At 51.4% G+C, this 22,826-nt stretch overlaps 1 pseudogene; it reads left to right on the top strand.

The window, feature by feature from the left end:
* The first annotated feature begins 8,623 nt into the window (after window positions 1-8,623).
* Window positions 8,624-22,826, top strand: part of LOC119107345 (ER degradation-enhancing alpha-mannosidase-like protein 2) — a 19,133-nt pseudogene continuing 4,930 nt past the window's right edge.

Genomic DNA, 22,826 nt, shown 5'->3' with positions numbered 1-22,826 from the left:
GAGTCCTCAGTACCTCCGAAGAACACATACAAATATGGAGCTGGAGTCTGTGTGACAGCTATTGGACCACCTGCATCGATAAGGGATGTTGTTGCGTCAATGAAGGTTCCTGTGCTAATCTGGGGCCAACTGCGTGGATCAGAACACCTCCCGTGTCAGGGAGGAGAACAACGTGATCTGATATATCCTTCTAAGGGCCTGCGCGTCGACCAGGAGATCCCGCCCCGTGTCACCAGAATGACAGCCAGGAGACACTTCGCGATGGGACGGAACGGTTCTTCAGCGCTTGACCGAAAACGGTCATGCGTCGCTGGTACTGTCCTCAAGGGGCCCCCCTTGCCCGGAATGAAACAAGAGGTCTCAATGTTGTTGAATAGAGTGGGGTCTCATTGTTGTTGAAAAGAGAGGGTCAAAATGAGTTTAAACAACGAACAAGGCCATCTCAGGTTTGCCTGGGCACATCCACGGCTGGAATCTGGAGTCATTATACTTGTGCCAGCCTCCCAAATGAGTGTTTACAGTGCACCGTGTAGTGGTCGGAGTGCTCCACGCCAGAATGTTGTGTTACGCCGTACAGCCTATAAATCCAGGCTCTCAGTACGGCAGAGTATGGCGACAGCTCCAGACCACTGGCAGAGAAGTCCACAGGCGTGGTGAGGTGGTGCCCGATCCGATCCAGCTGCAGCAAGAACCGTTTCAGGTGTGCTACAGGGATGGATGGGAACCTCTGAATCGTCCAGTTTTTGGAGTACGCTGGATACTTCTAGCACAAGTGGAGCACGTGGGCTTTTCTTCTACGTCAAGCACCTCTTCCGTGGTAAAAAGGTCAAAACAGTCACGCAAGCGCACCTGACTCGGCGCCCGGCACCTGGCATATGTGGTAATGAAGTAGCTGATGCCGCAGCAAGGCGTGCCATACCCGCAACTTGCATCCCTACTGTGACAGTCACAGCTAACGACCTATATGCAGTGGTATCTGCATTCATGCTGAAGCAGTGGCAAACGAACTGGGTTGCGCGTGCTGCCAGTCAACTGAAAGAGATAAAGCCCCGGTTGGGGCCATGGGCGTCCAGTTGTCGTAAGGTGAGGCGGGATGAAGTGACGCTATGCCGCCTGAGAATAGGACACACATACGCAACTCACCGATACCTGTTATGTGGGGAAGACCAACCGCGATATCCTCTCTGTGGGTGTCATTACACCGTACGTCATGTCCTGGTATATTGTGCCCCGGGCACAATCTATCAGGACATGTCGAATCGCCAGGGTGTTTTTGTTGAAAATTGAAGGGTTGAGATGGGATGTATTCTATGAGAACATTCGTCCTCTTTGAGCTCGTTAACCCAGCTCCGACTTGGCCGGAACACGTCTAGACATGCTTAACATCCGATGGGTGAAACCCACACGCTGATTTGAGCAAATATGTTCTCAGGTGCGTCAGCTGTTAAAGTACGCCAAGCGAGGGCAGCGCGCCTGCACCATACGCCAAGACATCCAGACTGCAGACGCTGGCTATTTCAACGACAGAACGCTCGCAGATATCATCAGCCTGGTGGCCACCCCTGTCTACCACCAGTGGTGGATCCGTGTTGTGAATGAGCACGGTGACACCAACGAGCTGCAGAACCGCGACGCCGCGGTAAAGATGCGCCGCCGCCGCTGCGAGCCGTACCGGGTGCGGTCCGCAGACGGCACACTGCGTAAAAAGGCAGCTGTGCGGCTTTACCTGTTCATAAAGTTGTACAAACAGCGTTGCTAGATGGTGTGGGTGGGTTAGTGGGTTTGCAGTTGATCTTGAAGCCCTCATTTTTCAACACTATGAATCAAATACAATTGTCTGGAAACTTGATTGTCAAAAATTCGCATTTACATATTAGGAAAGCTTATCTTTTGAAACTGTATGAGGATAATGACTGTTGTGCCAAAGGCACGGCACTGGTGCTGGTTAAGGAAGTTGATGCACACTCACTGCGACGCCCCATTTCGACGAGCAAAGTCAGTGCCTTGCGGAAATCATGTGCTAGAATCCAGGGTTCAAAAAAGTCATGCCGGGGTGGGTGGTCTCTAGATCGACTAAAACATGAGTTTGATTCGGAGTTCTTCGAATGACGAGTTGAAGTTGATGCCCGAATTGTGGAGGTCGTTTCGAAACCTGAATGCGACAGAGTGAGCGCAGAGGCGTCGCTGCTCGAATCAAAACTACGTGCATCAAAAGATCGTGCAATAGACAGGGCAAGGGGGACTTCGGGACGAACTTTGTGACCAATCAAACAAAAAATCCGCTTAGATGCTCTTCGTCACGGGTTAACTGTACACTTTGGTTCTTTAGATGAAAATAGCACACGATCGGCCAGCACCGTTTTGAAAGCTTTGGATGACAGTAACATATCGCACAGAAAATAAAACCGGCTTCGAAAATTTTTTCCTGGCACGCCCTCCTTGTGCAGCGTCCTTACAGAGTGACGAATCAAAAATAAAGCAGTTAGTCAATATATCCAGTCTCCAGCAAATGGATCATTTCGTAGTATGGCATCTGTCATGAAAGAGGTTGGCCCAACCGTCTGTAATGATGGCGCTATACGTGTAGAATTTTCGGCAGATGGGGCAAACGTTGGGAAATTCTGTACCTTTGCCAACTTCACCATTACATTTGTTGATGAAACTGATTCAAATGTTAAAGGACCCCACTTGTTTGGTGTGGTAGAGGAGTCTGAGCGGTATGACAACATCAAAAAAAATTGTGGCTAGTTTCAACGAAGAAATTCGTGGTTCGATACCGAGCCGATTCAGATTCAGGGATCAACCGTCAAAGTCAGAGTGATATTCTGCGCCAGACTGCAAATTTATCCTCATTTCTTTGGGTATGAAGGCTGCAACTTCCTCGTTCGCCGCTTTACACTGTTTATGTAAAAAGGAAGACCTGTTTAAGGGTGGTGGTGCTCCTCGCAACGACATACGGTGCGGTGAACCGGGCACAAAATGTCAAAATTTGTTGCCGTGTTTTTCACCTGATTGTGTTGTTTTAGACGTGCTGCACATGTATTTTAGAATAAGTTATCTGTTGTTCGATAGACTAGTGGAGCAAGAAGTGCCAGCGATGTGTCCCGCGGTCTGTTCTACTCGGTTCTGCATGACTTGGGACTCAGAGGGTACCTGGTCAACACTGATTAGGGAGCTCTGCAGTTTTCCAGTCTGCAGAGTCGGGACAGAGCTCGCCTTATTCAAGCAATCGTCAATGAAAATTTGTTATCTGTTGTGACGCCGAAAGGCAGCAAAGGCGCTTCGATGCTCCGAAATATGTACGCGAAATTTTTAAAAGTAATGACACTTGTGAAATAAGTGAAAATGCCGACGAAGTCATTGAAGAATGTCAGACCTTTTTGAAAATCTTCTGTGCACTGCATCAGTCCAGTATGGTGACACCGCACCTGCACATGATGGTCTTTCATGTGCCTGACATGATCCATCGTCAAGGTGTTCTCGGCGTGTGTAACCAGCAAGCTGTCGAGAAGTTGAACCATCATGTCACAACTTCTTTCTTCTCACGCACCAACTTCCGTCAGGGCTCGGGACACCTGCTACTGAAGGAGGGTAGGCGCCTGCTGCGCTTGTGAATACACATTGACTAGCGATGTGGCTAGTGCATTGACGATGTGCATAGGGCGTGCGTGGAGCTGCTCGCAATACATGCATTCGTTGTGGCGAGTATTTTATTTTTAAGCACTTAACTGATATAAAAAGGACTACATAATAGAACTTCGCAATAACAGTGCTGGAGTAGGGGTAGTACCTGACAAGGATTTCGCCGCAGGAAGGGAATATTTCGACTAGGTTTTCAGTTTTTAACATTCAGCATATGGACATCGCATGTAAAGTATGTACCAACACTCATATATAGTCAGCTAGTTGCAACACTGTTGCCTGGCTTTCAGCCTGAATTCCAACGATTATGAGGAGTTGCCCAAACAGTCGTTTGTGAATGCGCTAAATTCAGATCAGTAAGTTTTTTGAATTTGCTTTAAAATTTGGACCATATTGACATCTAATGTCGATTCGCCCGTCCGCTTGCTTTAACTAGCAATTGATCATGCTAGTTATCGCTTTTGGTATGGACACAGATACTTTGGGAAAAAGCTTCTTAGACCACAGTAGTGATCCGTCGTTGAACGGGATCGCTGGCTTAAATAATATTCAACAATGGGGATATAGTTTGGTCACAGGAGAAGAGTTAACCGAAATGGTTGAGGTGGCAGGTTGTTCGTTCCTGTCCTTTTAAATATAAATTAAAAGAAATAGCATTATCAGACCCACAAAAATCGTGCGGCCGCGGCCACATCCGCCATGCCGCATTCTCCATCCATGTGTTATTTAGCTAGTATGGTTACATTGGCATTCGTACGCCATGCCGCATTTCGCTGAAATTCGCGTGGACACGATAACTGCCAAGATAATATGAAACATGTTAGCCGAAAGCCATTTTCGTGCTAAATCTTAAGCAAGCTGCGCACCTGAATTAGCTTCAGTGGTCTGGGTAGCATAAGTGGATTTGTAACCAATCACTGCCGTTCCCCTAGACCCGATCATTGCATTCTTCGCCGAACGAGAAAATTGACGGCCAATTCGCACATTCACCTCGGATGTCAGCTCAAAGTGATTTGTTTTTCTTTATTAAGCATGCTGACCTGCATGCTTTGAGCACTGCGCAATTTTCTAATTATGAAAGGCCTTACGGGCATAGCTCAAATACTTCTTATTTTATCCATACCAGCGCGCTCCGTCATCACGGTAATGGGGGCAGACGCCTGCATGATTAGTTCTTGGACCGGCCGCTAGGGGCATGTCGGTAGCTTTGGCCGTCACGAAGCCATACGCACCTCGCATCGGAGCGCATGCGCGATTTTTGGCCGGGGTCCGTGCGCCAAACGCTCCATGCTATGTTGGGAGACGACTCGAGTTTAGTAAATGACGGTCACATTTTTAGTTATTTTGAAGACATACAGATATATGCGATATATCGGAAGTAGCCTTATCTCCTCGCTTTTTTCACGCATCTGTTGGATAAAAAGTAGGTTATGGGCTCCATATGGCCAACGGAGTCGGTGCAACCCAAAGCCCAAATCATCTTCAGTTCAGCCGTATACACAGCCTTGTAATTTGACAGGCGGTTTGATTTGGGGTGAACGTTATGTACGAAGGCGGCTCCTGTGCGGCCATCGCGTCCGGAGCCGTCAGTATAAATAAAGGTGTGCTGGTCACGCTCTTGTTATGACTCACCAAGAAGTGCCTGCACCTCAGTTTCTGATGAGTTTTGTGTGTGTGAATGTGCGTTTTAACAGGACTACGTTCGGTATACGGTTGCCCAAACGGATGGTAGGCTGAGAGCACCGTTAATAATTAAGTTAAAATGAAAAGAATCTGAGTTGAACAGCGGCTAGCAATGGCTTATTTTTGACCATACATTTGATTGTATATATATATATATATATATATATATATATATATAATCATTATACCATCATTCTTTGAATTCTACCGAATGGGATACCAGAGCATTGGAGCAAAAATTTTGAAGTCCTTGAGGACTTCGAGGACTTGAGGAGTAGTCCATATCACTGGAGTATTTCATTAGAGCAAGAATTCACCCAATCGGAGATTCATTTAGGGAGGGAGGGAGATCCTCCAGCGAAGCGGCGGTGAAAAATAGATCAAGGGCAGCGACAGCGGGGCGGGTCCCTCCTCAGGGAGGCTCGCAGCCACTGGGTTCGCCTCAGCGGGGTCGGTCGGCGCGGGCTCGATCGGACGCCGCACCAGACGCGGCTGACCTGCTGGGAAGGAGCAGCGTGATGAGGGTGAGCGCTCCGCTGTGGCACGGCGCTGGCTCGGCATCTCGGGCTCCTCAGCAGAATGCGGAGGAGGGAGGGGCGCCGGCGCGGGGCTGGTGTTAGAGGGGAAGGGCGGGGCACGCCTCCTGCGGCGTAGGCCACTCCTGAGAGTGGAGATCCAATTGGTCGGGTGTAAGGGCCGCTGCCGCTGCCTGCTGCTGGCGCTCCCTCAACGCTTCGTGCTGCATATGCCAAGCGGGCCAGGCGAGGTGGTCCCAAGCTGCGAGCGGGCTTTTGCATGTCGCGCAGCGCGGGTTTTCCGCGTCACACTCCCGCGCGTGGTGTGGATTGGCGCAGCAGCCCCAGGTGGGATGCGTAGCCCGGCAGGTCCGGTAGATGTGGCCGAACCGTTGGCACGCGCGGCAGTGCTGGGGGAGGGACCCAGGCCTTTACCGGAACCATAAGGTATCCACAGCTCACAGGAGTTTCAGCCCTCCAAATCGCAGGCGGACTAGGGGAATGGAGCCCAGGCTGGGACGGCCAGGCGCATGACCTCGCACACCACTGCTCGATCAGCTCCTCCAGCAGCTCCTCATCCGACAGCTCGGTCAGCTCAGGGCTGTACACGCCCGCCTGGATGGTATTGAGGCGGTCTACGAGCGCAATTGTCACCGCCCGCTGCAGGATCCCGCTCAATTTCAGCAGGGCCTTGGCCTGGTGTTTGGTAAAAAAAACCTCACCAGGAGGGCTCCCGAGCGGAGCGGCTTGTCGGCCTCCACCTGGCCACGGTAGAGCTCTAGTTCACGAAGGATGGTGAAGGGGTTTTCGTGCAGAGATTTTTCCACCCACGTTTTTAACAAGTTCAAAGCTCGGCCCCGCCGGGGGACGGGGGGGGGGGGGAGGGAGGTGTAGGCGGCCGAACAAGCCCCTCTCGCCGGGAGGGATGTCGATGACATTCCTCAACCGTGTTTTACCTTAACTTAACCTTGTGAACTATCTATTACTATGAATTAAGACTACACAACACAATACTGACACACTCCAAGCTTTCGTATGCTCAAATGCCCATCATTTCCCCGCCCGTCAGTCCTCACAGCAGCTGGCAAGTGCGAGCACTTCCTGGTGACGGGAAGAGGTGGATTAAATGATCCTCTTATATACAGCAGTATCATCAGCATCCATAGAATAGGTTGTCCAGGATCCTGTTTCCATTTTCGAATATTCTGGCAGGATGCTAAAATCTATCCTGGTAGCACAATTTTTTATAGAAATTGAACTGTTTTGATGAAAATATAGTACCAGCCGAAGCAATGCATGGTGGTGCTTAGTTCTCGTGGAATAAGCGTGACAGTCGCGGGTCGTCAAAAATTGGAGGAGCCCTGCATGTCACCCAGTGCCAAGAGTGCTACCCGTAGCACACGGGTGACGGTGGCACATGGGCCCGTGTGGTTGCCGTCGTCTCGGGGTGACGGGGAGGGAGGAGAGCGTAACCCACCCGAGGTGCGTTCTTTTACGGACCGGTCTAGGCGTGCGCTTCCTTTGCACGTCTTGGAGAGGAGGGCTTCGGTCCCACCTAGCTTCCCTCCCCCAGGGGAGCGTAGGGAACCGAAGCGACTACATCAAAGGGAGCAATCGCCCGGACATGTGCGAAGAGTTATTTTAGAGGTGCGGACATTGCAAGTACGGTATAAACAGTTCAGTGGGTCAATTCCTGGCAATTACGCCCAGTACCTGCAACGGTGGCTTGGATAGCCTAAAACGTTACATAAAGGGACCGTTGCCAGGCACACATCGCGCGCTCGTCGAGGTCGTGGGGCTTACAGCTGTACGATTCACTGCTCTTCGGCAGGACCGTCCTCGGCATCTCTGGCCGCTTCAGCTACCCTGGCCAGAATCACATATACGCGCAAATTTCAGCGCAGTCAGGAAAATGCACCTGCAAAACTGACGCAAAATTGGAGGGAGACGCCGACACATAACAAGAACAAGACACGCGGCGCACGCGACACCGCACGGAATCTGGTCAATACAGAATTGTGTAGTGCACTTTCCAATGCTTAAAACTTTCCTTGTTTTTGTTGTGTTGGTAAAAGAGATAATAATCACAACAGGTTATGCAAATTTCACTGCTTCTTGATTATTTGGTCTTCATTGCGTCTGTTCTAAAACAGCAAAAGTTCTTGAAATTCATAATATTTTTAGTGTCGATGCAGATAATTACTCCATGGCTTGAGTAAATCTCAAACAACACAAGGTGGGCAGCCGTGTGATGTCGGCAGGCTTCGCCGCAGTCCAATGCAGCTGATGGGTTGGCTAGTGGGCAGGTGATGTTGCGCGGAGCTGAGCACTGGAACGATGCTGCTGGACGAGGACATCTCCAGCGGCGTCAACACCCTTGCCGATGGCTTGGCATAACGGCGACGCACCGTCACGGAGAGCCGACGTTCCAGACTGCGACGCCATTGCAGCGGGAGAGACCGTCTCGAGGGGCACAGGTCCCCTCAACTGCCGCTGCCACAATTTATGGTCGATGGTCTCGGGGCGACTGGGGGCCGGAACCAGGGGCGCGTCCTTTTACGGGCCCGTCTTGGCGTGTGCTTCCTTTTGTTGTTGTTTACTGGAGTTAACGGGCGCGCCGACTGCGGTGGTCATTTGGCGCCCATAACGAGTTTTGTTTTACCTATTCAATGCACCGCATAAATGGTCCCAAAATTGATGTCTTTGAGAAACAAAAAGATCTGTTGATATTCCAGAAATTGTTAGTTGTCTCCTAGCATATCACAGAGGGTAAGGGGAAAGTCATGCCGTCCGAAGTAACGTTGGCGTTCTTCCACGAGGCGCGGACAAGATATAAAGATATGGCGAACGGTAAGGACAGCACCACATCGATCACAGATAGGTTTATCGGCTCCCTCCAACATATAGCCGAGGATTGCGTACGTGTGCCCGATAGGTAATCTGCAGAGGATCACCTCTTCTCGCCTCATTTTGCGGAAACAAGGGAACCACTGACCCAGCTTAGGTTTTATTTCTCTAAGCTTATTACCATTCATCCGATCCCAACAGCGCTGTGACTAGGAACCCAACATGACGTGACTTTCTTTCCGGCTTGATCCAGTTGAGTCAAACGTATTAAAATGTCCTGTATGAGGGGACATGATGGATAAAAAGACTTCACACTCAGAACGCTGTTCAGAAAGTCCGTCAAAATGAGATGTAAGGGTTCGTCGCCGAATTCAATAAAACATAGTGCTTTAGTGATTGCTATGAGCTCCGATGTGAACACCGAAGCATTTGGGGACAATGAAAACGAACGGATAACGCCACCGTTCACAAACGCACAGCCTACACCGTCAGAAGTTTTAGAGCCGTCCGTGTAAGTACGTGTGTAGCCCTCATATAACTCTATACGCTCAAGCGTTCTGGACCTCATTATATCTGGCAGCGATACGTTTTTTTATTATTTCAGTCAGAGATGTGTCTGTGGGGGGTAAGATCAAAACCCAGGGGGAGGGCAGAGATGACCTGATCGCCTCACCTTTCGAATGATAATTTCGTTTTTTCGCAGTAAGGCTTGTATCCGGGAGCCAAAGGTTACTGCATGCGCTCGAGGTGCATGGCGAACAAACGGCACAGCAGGCCGCGGAAAGACTACGTGATATGCGGGATGCCACGGGAACTGTCGCAGCTTAAGTGCATAACGCATGCCTAGCATTTTCCTCCTCTCTGAAAACGGCGGCTTGTGCGATTCAACCAAGCGGCTTCGGGTAGGAGATGTGCTCTACGCCCTTATGATGGCAAGTATAGCAGTGTGATGGATGGTGTTATTGATGCGTTCGGTGGATCCGCACGCGCTATCATCAACAAAACATGCATAGTCCAGCTTACGGCGTATGATTTCCCGATACAGCAGCAAACGCGTGCTCCAATCTCGGCCATTCGATGTGAGCGAAACACATTTTTATACGTTCAAAGATTTAAAACAGCGTTCACGTAGCGTCTTAAGACGTGTTTTACATGGAAGTCGGCGGTCAAAGTATACCCCAAGGTATCTAGCCACAGGCTCAGTTGGAATGCATTGCCCATACAGATGGATAGACAGGTCACCGCATTGCCGACTATGACAAAAACGCATGGCTACAGCCTTGCTACTTGGAAACCTGAGCCAGTTCATGGTACCCCACTTCTCAACACGGTCAGCAGCCAACTGGAGTACTCCATTGATGGCGCTCTTGCTGCGCTAGTCCAAATGGTAAAATCATCAACAAAAAGGCCACGACCTACAGACTGCGGCAGCCCAATCCCGATGTCGTTAATCATAACGGCGAACAAAGCTACGCTGAGAACGCCGCCTTGGGGCACACCGTTAGCTTGAAGGTGCCTCTCAGGAGTGCGTTTCCAATACGGACGCGGAAAGAACGGTCAGCTGGAAAGCTTTGAAGAAAGGTGCCCATATTGCTGCGTATATCATACCTGTATAGCTTAAGAAGAATGCCCTGACGCCATGTGGTGTCATGGGCGCTCTCTATGTCAAAGAACACTGCGCCTATATGTCGGTTTGCTTTAAATCCCATGCGTATCGCAGTGTCAAGAACTAAAAGATTGTCCACTGTGCTGCGACTCTTTCTAAAACACTGGGCATTTGTAAAAGCGCCGTGATGTTGTAAAAACCAAGTTAAACGGACATGAACCATCTTTTCCATTAACTTAGAGAGCGATGAAGTGAGAGAAATAGGTCTGTAATGTAAAGGATCTAGTTCATTTTTACTCGGGTTCAAGAGAGGCACGACAGAAGCTTCTCGCCAAGAAGCTGGGAATTCACCTCTGGTCCAAAGCGAATTAAAGGTCGCTAATAAAACGCGAAGCACGCGACGCGGCAGATGCTTAAGTATATCGTTGTTCACAGTGTCTGGGCCTTCTGACACGCTGCGAAGCCTGGTGATCGCCGACTCCAGCTCGACCAGCGTGAAGGGGTCATTATATGAATGCAATTCACCCGTCGAAAAGTTCACTGCAGATTGCTCACATCGCGTTATATGCCACACAAACTGTGGGTTTGTGTTACCACCTACGCTGCGTTGGGCCAGGGCCCGGGCAATCTCATTCGCAACATCCAACGGGCGCGTCACAGCCTGGCCGTTAACACACAGCACCGGCAGAGCTATGGGTGAAAACTTCCCCGAAATACGCCTGAACCGGGCCCAAATCTGCGATGTCAGCGTAAACCGGTTTAGCGTACTCGCGTACGCGCGCCAGGAAGCACGTTTCACCTCGCTTACAGTGCGCCGAGCGAAAGCTCTCGCTTTCTTAAAGGTTATTAGGTTTTCTACACTGCTCCTGGTGTCAAAAGCCCGAAACGCACGTTTACGCGCTCGGATGGCGATCCGACACTCCTCCGTCCACCACGAAACAGGAGTATATCGGGGAGCGCTAGACGTGCGTGGGATACAACTGTTGGCCCACTCTAAAAGTCTGTGAGTAAAATCCTCAATAGAGGGTGGCGTCCTCTCAGGCTCAGTTACAAAGGATTCTTCGAGCCGAGTCTCAAATTCGCACCAGTCCGCTTTCTTAAAATTTCAGCGTTGTGATCTAACACTCAACCCTCCACCTCTCTTAAACGGGGCCCACACTGGGAAGTGGTCACTGCCCATGGGGTCATCTCCGACACTCCACTCGAGGTGTCGGACGAGCTGGGGACTGAAAAGGCTTAAGTCTAGCGCTGATGTCTGACCGGGCGGCATTGTAAAATGTGTACGAGTTCCTATGTTTAAAATACATGGTGAAGCACCGTGGATAAAATTTTCACACAGCCTCTCACGAGCATTGGTGACGTAACACCCCCATGCGGTGTGATGCGCATTAAAATCGCCTAGAAGAAGTGGTGGAGGCAGTTCAGCCAGCAGGCATCTAAGGTGCACCAACGGAAATTCGATGTCTGGTAGAAGGTAAAGGGAACAAACGGTGATGTAACGATGATTGAAATGAAGCCACACGGCCACTGCCTGAAGCGCGGACCGCAAGCTTAAACTCCTCGCTGGCACGCTATAATGAAATGCAAGGAGGACACCGCCGTGAGCAATGCTCTCCGTCAATACGTCGTTGCGAAACATCGCATATCCTTTCAAAGAGCAGAAATGTCCAGACGCTAGCTTGGTCTCCTGCAGCGCCACGGCTGCAGGAGAGACCCTGCTGGTGACAGCCTCGAGATCGAGGGCGTTCGCCCTTTTTCGTCTACAATTCCACTGAAGAAACGCCTGTGAAAGGACGCATTAAAAAAGCGGTAAGATGTAAAAAGCTAAAACAAGTCCCGCCTTAAAAGAGCTTGGCTGCGCCAGTTGTATGCCCAGATGCCTCAGATCGAGAGCTACGGCTTAACTCCGGGGGGACGTGCCCACCCTAGGACGAATCTTTGGGCTCGCTCCGTCAGATGGAGAAGGGGGGCCGGCTGGGGCACGCTTTACGCCAGCGTACCCAGTCCGGGATGGAGGTGGGGGAGGGCCCGTCGGTGGGCCTCTACCGGGGTTCGGGGGACCAGCGGGGGCCTGCACCGATCTCCGCGGCGATGGAGTGCTGTTTCGGGGGACGGGCTCTTTGTCTGCCCCGGACAGACGACCTGACGCCTTAACACGCTCCAGCTCGGCCAAGCGCGCTCGCATGGCCCTGCGGGCGCGCCTGTCAGTTTCCTGGCGCTCCAGCGTCTCTGCCATGCGCTCACAGGCACTGGCAAGAGGTGTCTGTAGCGAAGGGACCGATTGAGTCGCAGACGAAGGCCCGGCCGACGGCGCGCGGGGACTCCGACCACGCCGAGCCGTCGTCCAACCGTCGCCCGTTGGTGATCCAGCGCGCACCCAGGAGGCCAGCAGAGCGGCGTCTACCGACTGGTCGATCGCCGTGGAGGGAACTTGAGTGCCGGCTGGGAGTCGGGCGTTCGGACCGAGGGAACAGCCGACAGGCCAAATGACTTCAGAAGCCCCAAGAACTGAGCTGTCATGTGCTCCAAGGCATTGCTTTGTGGCAACGAAGTTTTCATTTTGGACGCATACCATATTTTCGGGTGACTGTCGTAAAGTCCACGAGCTTCACAGAAAGCGACGATTTTAGGAGTTTCTATTGATAAAATCTCCTTTTCTTTCGCATAGGCCAGGGATGTACGGTCGTACGTCGTGTGTGGGACTTGGTCCTTGCCGTAGATGTCGTGGTGGGGTTCAGCAAAGGTGCAAACTTCGCTCGTGTGCTCGGATGACGCACATTTACCACATGCTGGGCGATTACGACAGTGGAGCTCGGTGTGGCCAAGTCGCTGGCATTGGTAGCACCGCTTGGGGTTAGGCACATGAGGGCGAACCTTCACTCGAGAGTATTCCACACGTATTGCGGCTGGCAAATCAGTGAAACCAAACGTCAGAATGAGGTTGTTGGTGGGCAACAGCTCTCCTCCCCGTCTGACGAGAATCCTGGGAGCGCTCGCCACGCCAAAGTCTTAGAGTTCTTCGACTATCTCGTCCTCGGCGACGTCACGAATATAAAAACAATTGACTACGTCCCTGGACGAATTTTTAGTCTTATGTGGTACTGCTGATATTAACACCATCTTTTCATGCTTACCAGTCTCATCCTGAACACTATACTTAAGTTCCTTAGCTGTCATGGCCCTACTCGCCTCCAGACCACTAGCAAACTCTATTTCTATTTTTTTATCCCTGAGCTTGTCTTATCTGATGATTTTCCCAAACCTTTCGCAGCCGTTCCGTCTCTGAAACGGTAAGAGGGAATCCAACTTAATCTCTTCACTACCGAAGATCAGGATCCGTGGACCGGGGGTGCGCATTCTTCTCTGCAGCCTGGGGCTATCGAGGTCCGTCCCCCTTTCGGAGGACGGGTGTTTTTAAGGTGAGAAGAAGCCATAAAAGGTGGTTTTCATTTTGACACCGGCGCTCCCCACCCACCGCGGAGCCCAACTAGGGGACGGCACAACACTCCCTCTGGAGGTGGTCACCGCCAGGGATACCCCGGTGCTATACGGGGCGAACGACGCCCCCCACACGGCCAGGTGTAACCGGGGAGACCCCTCCCCGTCCTGACCGTGGTTCAGCGCCGCCGCCCCTTGACCCCTTAAGCCGCTGCGTGCGGCCAGGCGCCCCAAACGGAGACCCGCAAGGAGCACCCAACCGCAACGCGAGCGACAAACCGCTAGACCCGTGTGGGGCCCCACAGGCCCCCGCGCCCCCGGATGTCCTGGCCAAAGTGGAGTGTTAGGACGCGCCGTGACTAACCCGCACGACGCGCCCCTCAGCCACCAGGATCCGATCAACCCGGGGACGTGGGCGAGGGGGCACGGCGAGCCCGATAAAACGAGGATGAGGTGTGGTGATAGGGCCGGATGCGGGAAAGCAGGTAATGGGAAATGAGCGGGCGGGACAAGCAGCAAGAACTCACGTACCGGCAGGGTCGCTACGTCCTGAGAGGAACAGCTTGCGCTGTCCACCCGTTACCGGAGCTGGGACCCGAGGGGGCGCTAGTCCGCTACACCGGGCGGAGCCGGTGCCCCTGCGCAAAGATATGACCCATACCTGCAAGAAAGCATCGAATAATGACCCGCGAGAGTCTTTCATTCCCCACTGATCGCTATAACAATGCAAAGGGTCAACATTAGGAGGCCCCTCAAACATACGATAAAATATGGACACATTGGTGTTCTGTGACTCATGCAACCTAGAAAAGATTTCATAACAATTTATGAGATCTTAAGAGGTCCCAGCAAAGATAACGACAAGTTCGTTCATCACAATACGCATTTTGTGCCATCGTAATCCTCCCTTCCCGTCTGGCTGCGCACTTCTTACGCTGAACGGCATCCCCCCTTCCCCTGCAGCTGTGAGACCAATCCACCCTGGCGACCGTCGGACAACTTAAGTGTTCAGCTGGACGTGGACAGGACTGCCCAGCACGGTCGCACAGGGCGATCGAACGGCCACCCGGGACCGACACGACGCGGGCCCGTCAACGGCCACCCGGGACCGACACGACGCGGGCCCGTCAACGGCCACCCGGGACAGACACGACGCGGACCCGTCAACGGCCACCCGGGACCGACACGACGCGGGCCCGTCAACGGCCGCCCGGGACCGACACGACGCGGGCCCGTCAACGGCCACTCGGGACCGACACGACGCGGGCCCGTCAACGGCCGCCGGGGACCGGCACGACGCGGGCCCGTCAACGGCCACCCGGGACCGACACGACGCGGGCCCGTCAACGGCCACTCGGGACCGACACGACGCGTGCCCGTCAACGGCCGCCGGGGACCGGCACGACGCGGGCCCGTCAACGGCCACCCGGGACCGACACGACGCGGGCCCGTCAACGGCCACTCGGGACCGACACGACGCGGGCCCGTCAACGGCCACTCGGGACCGACACAACGCGGGCCCGTCAACGGCCACCCGGGACCGACACGACGCGGGCCCGTCAACGGCCACCGGGGACCGGCACGACGCGGGCCCGTCAACGGCCACCTGGGACCGACACGACGCGGGCCCGTCAACGGCCACCCGGGACCGACACGACGCGGGCCCGTCAACGGCCACTCGGGACCGACACGACGCGGGCCCGTCAACGGCCACCCGGGACCCGTCAACGGCCACCCGGGACCGACACGACGCGGGCCCGTCAACGGCCACCGGGGACCGGCACGACGCGGGCCCGTCAACGGCCACCTGGGACCGACACGACGCGGGCCTGTCAACGGCCACCCGGGACCGACACGACGCGGGCCCGTCAACGGACACCCGGGACCGACACGACGCGGGCCCGTCAACGGACACCCGGGACCGACATGACGCGGGCCCGTCAACGGCCACCCGGGACCGACACGACGCGGGCCTGTCAACGCGGTCAGCCCGAGCCGGCCTCTGGGAAATACTCACGGCCGTTTATATTTTCCTTTCCTCTTTTGCGGTGTTCTGCACCGCATATCGCCTTCCCCGTACTCCGCACTACCTCCCGACCGTACAGAGCGGTCACTCATTTCTCCATGGCCCTGTTTCCCCCTCCCCCACCGATCGCCCCACCCACTGACCCGGCCAGGTCAGGCCAACGAAATGACCATCACCGCGACCACCGCCGCCCTAGCGCCGATATCGCCGCCTATGATGTCGCCGCCACCCAGCCGGCACGCGCGACGCGGCTGTGACATGTTTTAAGTCAGCCTTTATGCGTAGTGTAGTGTAGCATATGACAAGCGTACTAAAGTGCAGTGAAGGGCGTGGGGCGTAAGGCAAAGTGCAGATAAGTATGTCTTGTATGCGTGACTAGTATGCACCTTGTATGCGTATCTTGTATGTATCTGGTAAGCGCACCATGCATGCATCTTATATGCGCTCGCATAAGGCAAACGTAGAACTCTAAGACAAACTCTGTCAATACCAGTGTGGCCTTTTCTCACTTTATCAGCTCAGCTCAGTTTATTTCAGTTCCATTAGGTATCAGCGTGTCGAGTATGTTCGCCCGCGGACCAGGAGGTGACGTCACGCTGCGTGGTAGAGCGGTGACGTTACTCTCCGCGTGGGACTCGTATAGAAAGCGCGCGCGGGCTCACATGGGGACCCTCTTTCTCTCTTGCTGTTCTTTTTGGTGGGACAGTAACAAACATGCGAGAACACGCGACGCAGCCGTGCCGCTCTGCGGGGCAGACGGCGGACGTAGGTCTTTGTCTGTGTAGTTAAGGTACGTTTACGGATGTTTCTCCCTCCGTTTCCCACGTTGATCGTTTTGTGTACTGATTTTACTAACTCATCGTTGCGCCCCTTGTTAAACTCCATTCTTCATTCGTCTGCTCTTGGTATGTAAATACAGTAAGCAAAGGCCCTATCTTTTCCATCCTGCAAGCGATTCTAAGTTGTTCAGGCATTCAGTCGGGCTGTGAATTACCCGGGGAAAGCAGAACTTACGCAGTTAAGCTGAGCTAAGCGAACCATGGGCTTAGCCCCTGGATGAGTCAAGGATGCAAAACAAGTGGCGGACGTGTTCACTTTCATGAGAACCCAAAGGCAACCGGCTTTAAAGTTTATGCGTGCATTTATATGCTTTAAGAACTGTCAATAAATTAGGTCATGCATGTGGACAATTTTCAGCTCTCCGTCCTCATAGTTGTGCCCTGGCTACGCTGTGTTGAGTGTATTGTCCCCAAAAGTACCGTCTGTTCGGCCAATAACTGATCTAGAGGCACGAAATGCATATCGCACGTGTCCTTTGTTACAAGGGAAAGCCACCGGCATCTGTCTTTATAGTTTTAACTTCGTTTTGAATATTTTAGCATGACTGATCAAAGTGGCCTTTGGCCTATTTAGTCTTGATGCTGATACTTCTGAAAGGAACGATCTTCAATTGCGTTTTGGTTTTATGATGCCAAATAAAAAAAAAGTATCCCAAATCTGTCAAATCAAATGAGATGCCAAATCACTGCGATGCCAACTTGTAAATCAAACGTTAGAGTGCGGCCCCGAGATGGTCTCAACTGCTCAGATGAATTCCGTCTCCTTTCGTATTGATTAGTTCTAGCCAACGTGCGCCGTAGTTCTTGTGGCAAGTACTTCGTCGCGCAAAAAATGCAACAAAAATTGCGTGAGATGTTAAGCATCAATAATTTCATTAACGCATGGGAATACCTTTCACCCAATCTTCATTCATCAGTAACAATGGCTGGTCACGGTTTGTTCTCGCGGCTCCTGGTTAGTTGTAGGACGCAGCCGGCTTGTAGGCGGGCTTGTAGCTGCGCTGCGGGCGGTAAGAAGCGGCAGGGGTAGACCTGGTCGTACTCACCCTCGTACGTGACGTCAGCGACGTAGCTGGAGTCGCATCGGCAACGGTGCGGGTCACCTTCTGGGCACGTCCGGCCTATTTCGTTCAAACCACCCTTTCACAGCGCATAGCTCACTACAGCCGCACTGCCCGTAGCAATTGCCACAATGCGTTGGCCCGAGGAAAATAGTTAAAATCTAACCCGAAGATCGTGGCTTTGTGGATTCGACCTCGTTGGTATACGGATATCAGCTTGTAGTAAAGCACACTAGTTTGATTTTTGTTTCGGTTTTGTACGGTCGAACATCAGCTAACGTGCCACTGAACGCTTCGGAGCTCGTCGAAGCAGCGATTTCCACAGATGCTGTGCCTAATTTGTGTAATTTTACCTGCGCGTGGAAGGTTCACCTTTACCAATATGATAGCACTGTGAGAGCATTATCAGCCGGTATTACAGGTCTCTCTCATCCGCCAATACCGTTCCTGTTGAAATCACCGCTGGAGGGCGCAAATGGAACGGCCGCCGCCCTGGCTTCAGAGTGGCCCGCATAGTGACTAACATATGTCGCATGTAGACATTGGGACCGTGCACGTTTGATATCTATATATCAGAGCCATGGAACGACTTCCAAACATTATAATTCAGGGAACTAGAATTGCTTTTGAGCTGGGGTGGGAGTGAAAAATTCCATCGCAAAGAGACCGTGCAGGAGTGAAAAAATCAATTCACAAAAAAATGGAACTTATGAGCTCGTGACTGATGTTTCAGCAAACAAAGACATCCATTTCAAGTCGACATGTACGTAATATCATAAACCTGACAAAACCTTTTGGTTTTTAACATCTTAAGCTGTTAAAGTGAAACAAAATACATTAAAGCAATGCAATTTCATGGCAGTGTAATGAGCATAAACAATGATTAACACCAATAATTTGCATCTGTACTTTGCACTTCCCTTCCACAGCACTTTAACACAAAACAAAGCAAAGGAATTCAATAACAAAATAACAGAAAATTCAACAGGCAGAGAACACTCAAACTAAAAACCTTGGACTCCTACACATCAGCCCATCACCAAGTCAAACACAATAGACGTACCTCTGGCTTTTGTTAAGATGGGGTCAGGGAAAACAAACATTTTGCCACTGTTTCTTACAAAATACCAATGCTTATTCCATGAAAGTAGTCTAACTATGACTAACGTAAGGAGGCCTTACTTTATCCCATCCTGTCAAACCCGTTTGTATCGCAGCAGCAGTTGTGGGTTACTGATTCTTGCACAATTGCTATTGCCACTTGCCATGCACTTAACCAACTAAACCTAACTTAGAGAAGCCCATATGCTGTACATCATCTCAACCCACCTATCTGTTGACAGCAGCACTTGTCATAAAACACATGATATAGCTAGTTTTTGGCTGGTTTCAACTTGCATTTTTATTCAGTTCATTTGTGTATGCTTGTTGACATCAGACAAAGTTGACAGCACACAAATCAAAATACTTGAAATCACTTTGATCAACTTATTTTGATTGCCGTGATTAACCTATGTCAAGGGCAATAATGGGTATGCTCCACAAAACAAAAAGTAACATAACCTTTAGATGACTATGCCAATATTGCTGCTTACCTTTTCAGCTGCAGCAAAGGCATTTATTTAGGCTTGTTTATTTATATTTAGTGACAAAGTTTAACATGTTGGCTTCACATTTCAAATGGGGTGGTCTGACTATTTGTTACATACTAATATTTTTTATAAATTTGATCCGAGCTCTTTGAATGGATGGATTTCTGGGATCAGTGATTACGGTAAGCAGTGCTTGTTGTGTGAGCCCTGACCCCCATCATCCGATTGCGCAATTCCATGCAACGGCAGAACTTAGTGGCGAAACCTTAACGTGCCGCAATGCCCTGCACGGTCCGTCCCGCCCTCTGACGTCAACTGACCTTTAGCGCGACCGCTGCCACCGGCCGCAGGCCATACCCGTCAAGGGCAAATGGCGAGCGCCCTAAAGCGACCCGAACCCACCACGCCACGGATGGGTGGATCGGAAGGCAGGCGTTCTAATCAATTGAGCCACCGGGACGGACAAACTCATATTTTAATTAAAATGTATAGTATTTAACTCATAGTTTAATTGCTATGCAACTTAATGTTTCTGTGCTAAGATATAGTGCATATATACAGTACAGTCATTTACCAGCCAGCAAACCATGACAACTATAGAAAACATCTGGCTAAAGCAACCACGAGAAACCACGTCAAGAAATCTGTGGCAAATGATCAAGGATATGAAACAATATAAGCCCATTGCATGCCTTGTGACATCATAATTTGTCTGATGACAAAACTCGATTGATTGAAACAGAAAATGGCTAAATCTGGTTACCATTCATGTGTTGAAAGCAGGTAAGGTAAGCAATCACTTGGTTCACAGCAGGCTTACTGGCTTCTTCCTGGTTCCCCAAGACAGAACGTCAGTACCTTTTGCACGGTCTGCTGGCAGACAGAGTCATCCCACTCAACCCCCAAATATAAATATCAATCATGCCCACCAGCCCACGAGATTAAAATGCGAAACAAGTAAGAGGTGTGCATGATAAACATCTCCAGGGGGCAGAATTTCGCCATCAAACACTTCTATATTAGCTGCGTCAGGTCCGCCCCAAAGCTCTGTATGACAGCACTAGGATGGCCTTGCCAGGTAGCCTGGTGAGTAAGACACTCGAAAGGCTTAGATTTATCATTATTGAGCATCGTCATGAACCAAGAAAACAGTTAAACAAAGGTTTAACAGGGTAAAAATGGCGGTGAAAATAAGTTCCGTGGTTCAAATTGTGTCCTTTATTTCCTGTGAACCAGGGCCTCGGATCAGGAATTGTCACTGGGGAGGGGGGGGGGGGGGAGGGGCCAATCCAAAAAATTATCATAGCTCCATCTCTCATTTATGCAAATCTCACAGTCGATTTCACTGAATTTTTTAAGATTAGCACCGGCCGGAAAATCAACCGTGGGTGGAGCTTTTCCAAAAATTGTTGGTGGGGCCAGGCCCCACCAAAAGCATTACAGGAGATTCCGCCACTAGAAGGATCGTCCAAATCAATGATGAAGTGAAATAGCTTCGAAGCTATCCCCATTTTCAGGTTATTTTACCCGGAACTGTCAGCTGAACACAAACGAGACATATTTGCTGAGTTTCAATTATCTCCACGATACGCATTTGTTCTACTTCTTCCGTAAACACTGGAGAATTGCTGATAAGTTTTTGTCACGTAGTAATCGATCTGAATACAATCGAAACCTGCACGATTGCTTCTCACTTAACTCATTTTTAGCCACGCAGCTTCACGTCTTGACGTAAATGCATGGTAGTGGATGAATGCAAGACTTGGGACATCGGACGCCCATGCAATCTTACTGAGGCTCCGAAGTTCCTAGGATGGAGATAAATGACGTACATCAGGTTTCAATATTTCCAAGCTGTTTTACAACCACACCGCAATTGACCCATGACCTGTTTGAGCTCGTCAAATTAATGGTTAAACAACAGGCAGTTTTACTCAGGATGACATTTCTTTATGTATATCCTGTGTCATGCACATGACAGTGCATCATCGCATTTGAACTGTTGACAGTTGGATGACAATGAAGCAAATCACGCCAAGAGTGGCATCAAAGCTGGAAACATTCAAAGGAAAAGTCAAAAGTAGGTCATTCACATGTATTGCAGGCGGCCATGGTCAGACTGGAACCAAACAGCTTATATGACGTCACAGTTCGCTGACATGCGTGCTCCCAACGTGACCCAGTACACTTTACAGTGATCCCCTCGGAGCGGAAGAACTTGGCAAATTCACGCTGCTTGTATTTCTCCGGGTCCGGTTAACGGTTGCCTCTGTCTTTTTTTGCCAGGAAGTGTCCGCCACCGCCGGGACGCGGGTTCAACCTCGCGGTGCCCAAGCAGTTCATACTGGTGACAAATCGGTCGTTCACCGTTGACAGAACGCATGCCCGGGCGATAGCTGCTGCGCACAGTGTTGTAGTTGCGACACGGCACGCTCGCGGCCATGCTGTGCGGATAGTGACAGCAGAGAAAGCAGACGACAAGAGTTGCCTGCAGACGCTTTTAGCGTTTTTCGTCATCGCCACCAGCTTGCCTTTCATGCCAGGATGCCGATCTCTGGCGTCGCTCATCTTGCGCCATTGGTCACAGGGCATCTTTTGTGAAACTGGGCCACGCTCTCTCAGCCAAACGGCCCGGATGCAAGATGCGACACGGCAGCGATGAACTGTTTCGCTGACCTGGACTCATAGTCGCTAGCGACCCATGTCCTGCACACCTTGCTCCGTCTTGACACTCCGAGCCTGTCGCCCTAGGGAAAGTTCGGTACGCGGCCCTGAACGATCTCATTACGCACAGTTTCAAGGCGTTTCTCCTCTCTCGCCAAAACGAGGCTTCGGCTGCATAAGAAACTGTTTCGGTCTGCAGCTGGAACGAAAACTTTTCCTCCTTCCTCCCCGTCCACCAGGCGGAGGAGGCTCCTCTTTTATTAGCTCAAGCTGCAAAGACCAGCATTGCGGGCCTCCGGCGCACCTGGTAGCTGCGTTGTGTTGGTCCCCGTGTTGGAATTTTTCTGCAGGTGGCAGAAAATTCCGCAGATGTCGGCCATGACGCTCGTCACACGGACTGCGCGGCCGCCCGCGGCTTTTTTTTATAAAGCCCCCGGCTTCAATCTTCTTTTTCTTGCCGTCTTTTGCTGCTGTCTCCTGCCATACTTCTCTACAGGCCGCTAGGTCCGTCAGGACAGCGTTGATTGACAACAGCACGTGCTCGGCGAAAGGGGCCTCGAAGTGCTGGGGTGAAATGAAGTGCAGTAGAAGTGACCACCTTCTTGCTGCTCTTGCAGAGCTTTTTGTTCCCGGACTTCAATGTTCAGAAGTGCGTTATTAGGGCACACAGGTCTGTCTTCCAGTGCTGGATCGCCGATACCGTCTTATCCACACCCTCGAGAGCTGGGTCACCCCTGTGACACACGCACCAGATGGTGATCAGGTGACGTCCCAGCAGTCATTGAGCCTTTTCCAGAGACCACAGCTGCGACCCGTAATGGCGCTCTCTCTGTCCGTGGTCAAGCCAACCAGCTTGTCGAGAGGCAGATCCAGTCCTTCAACAACAGTTTTGGACCGCCTCTAGTAGACCTTT

The sequence above is a fragment of the Pollicipes pollicipes genome, unplaced genomic scaffold, assembly GCF_011947565.3.
Source record: "Pollicipes pollicipes isolate AB1234 unplaced genomic scaffold, Ppol_2.1 Scaffold_6686;HRSCAF=7923_pilon_pilon_pilon, whole genome shotgun sequence".
In the NCBI taxonomy this organism is placed as follows: Eukaryota; Metazoa; Arthropoda; class Thecostraca; order Pollicipedomorpha; family Pollicipedidae; genus Pollicipes; species Pollicipes pollicipes.
This window is presented reverse-complemented; position numbering and strand designations above follow the sequence as displayed.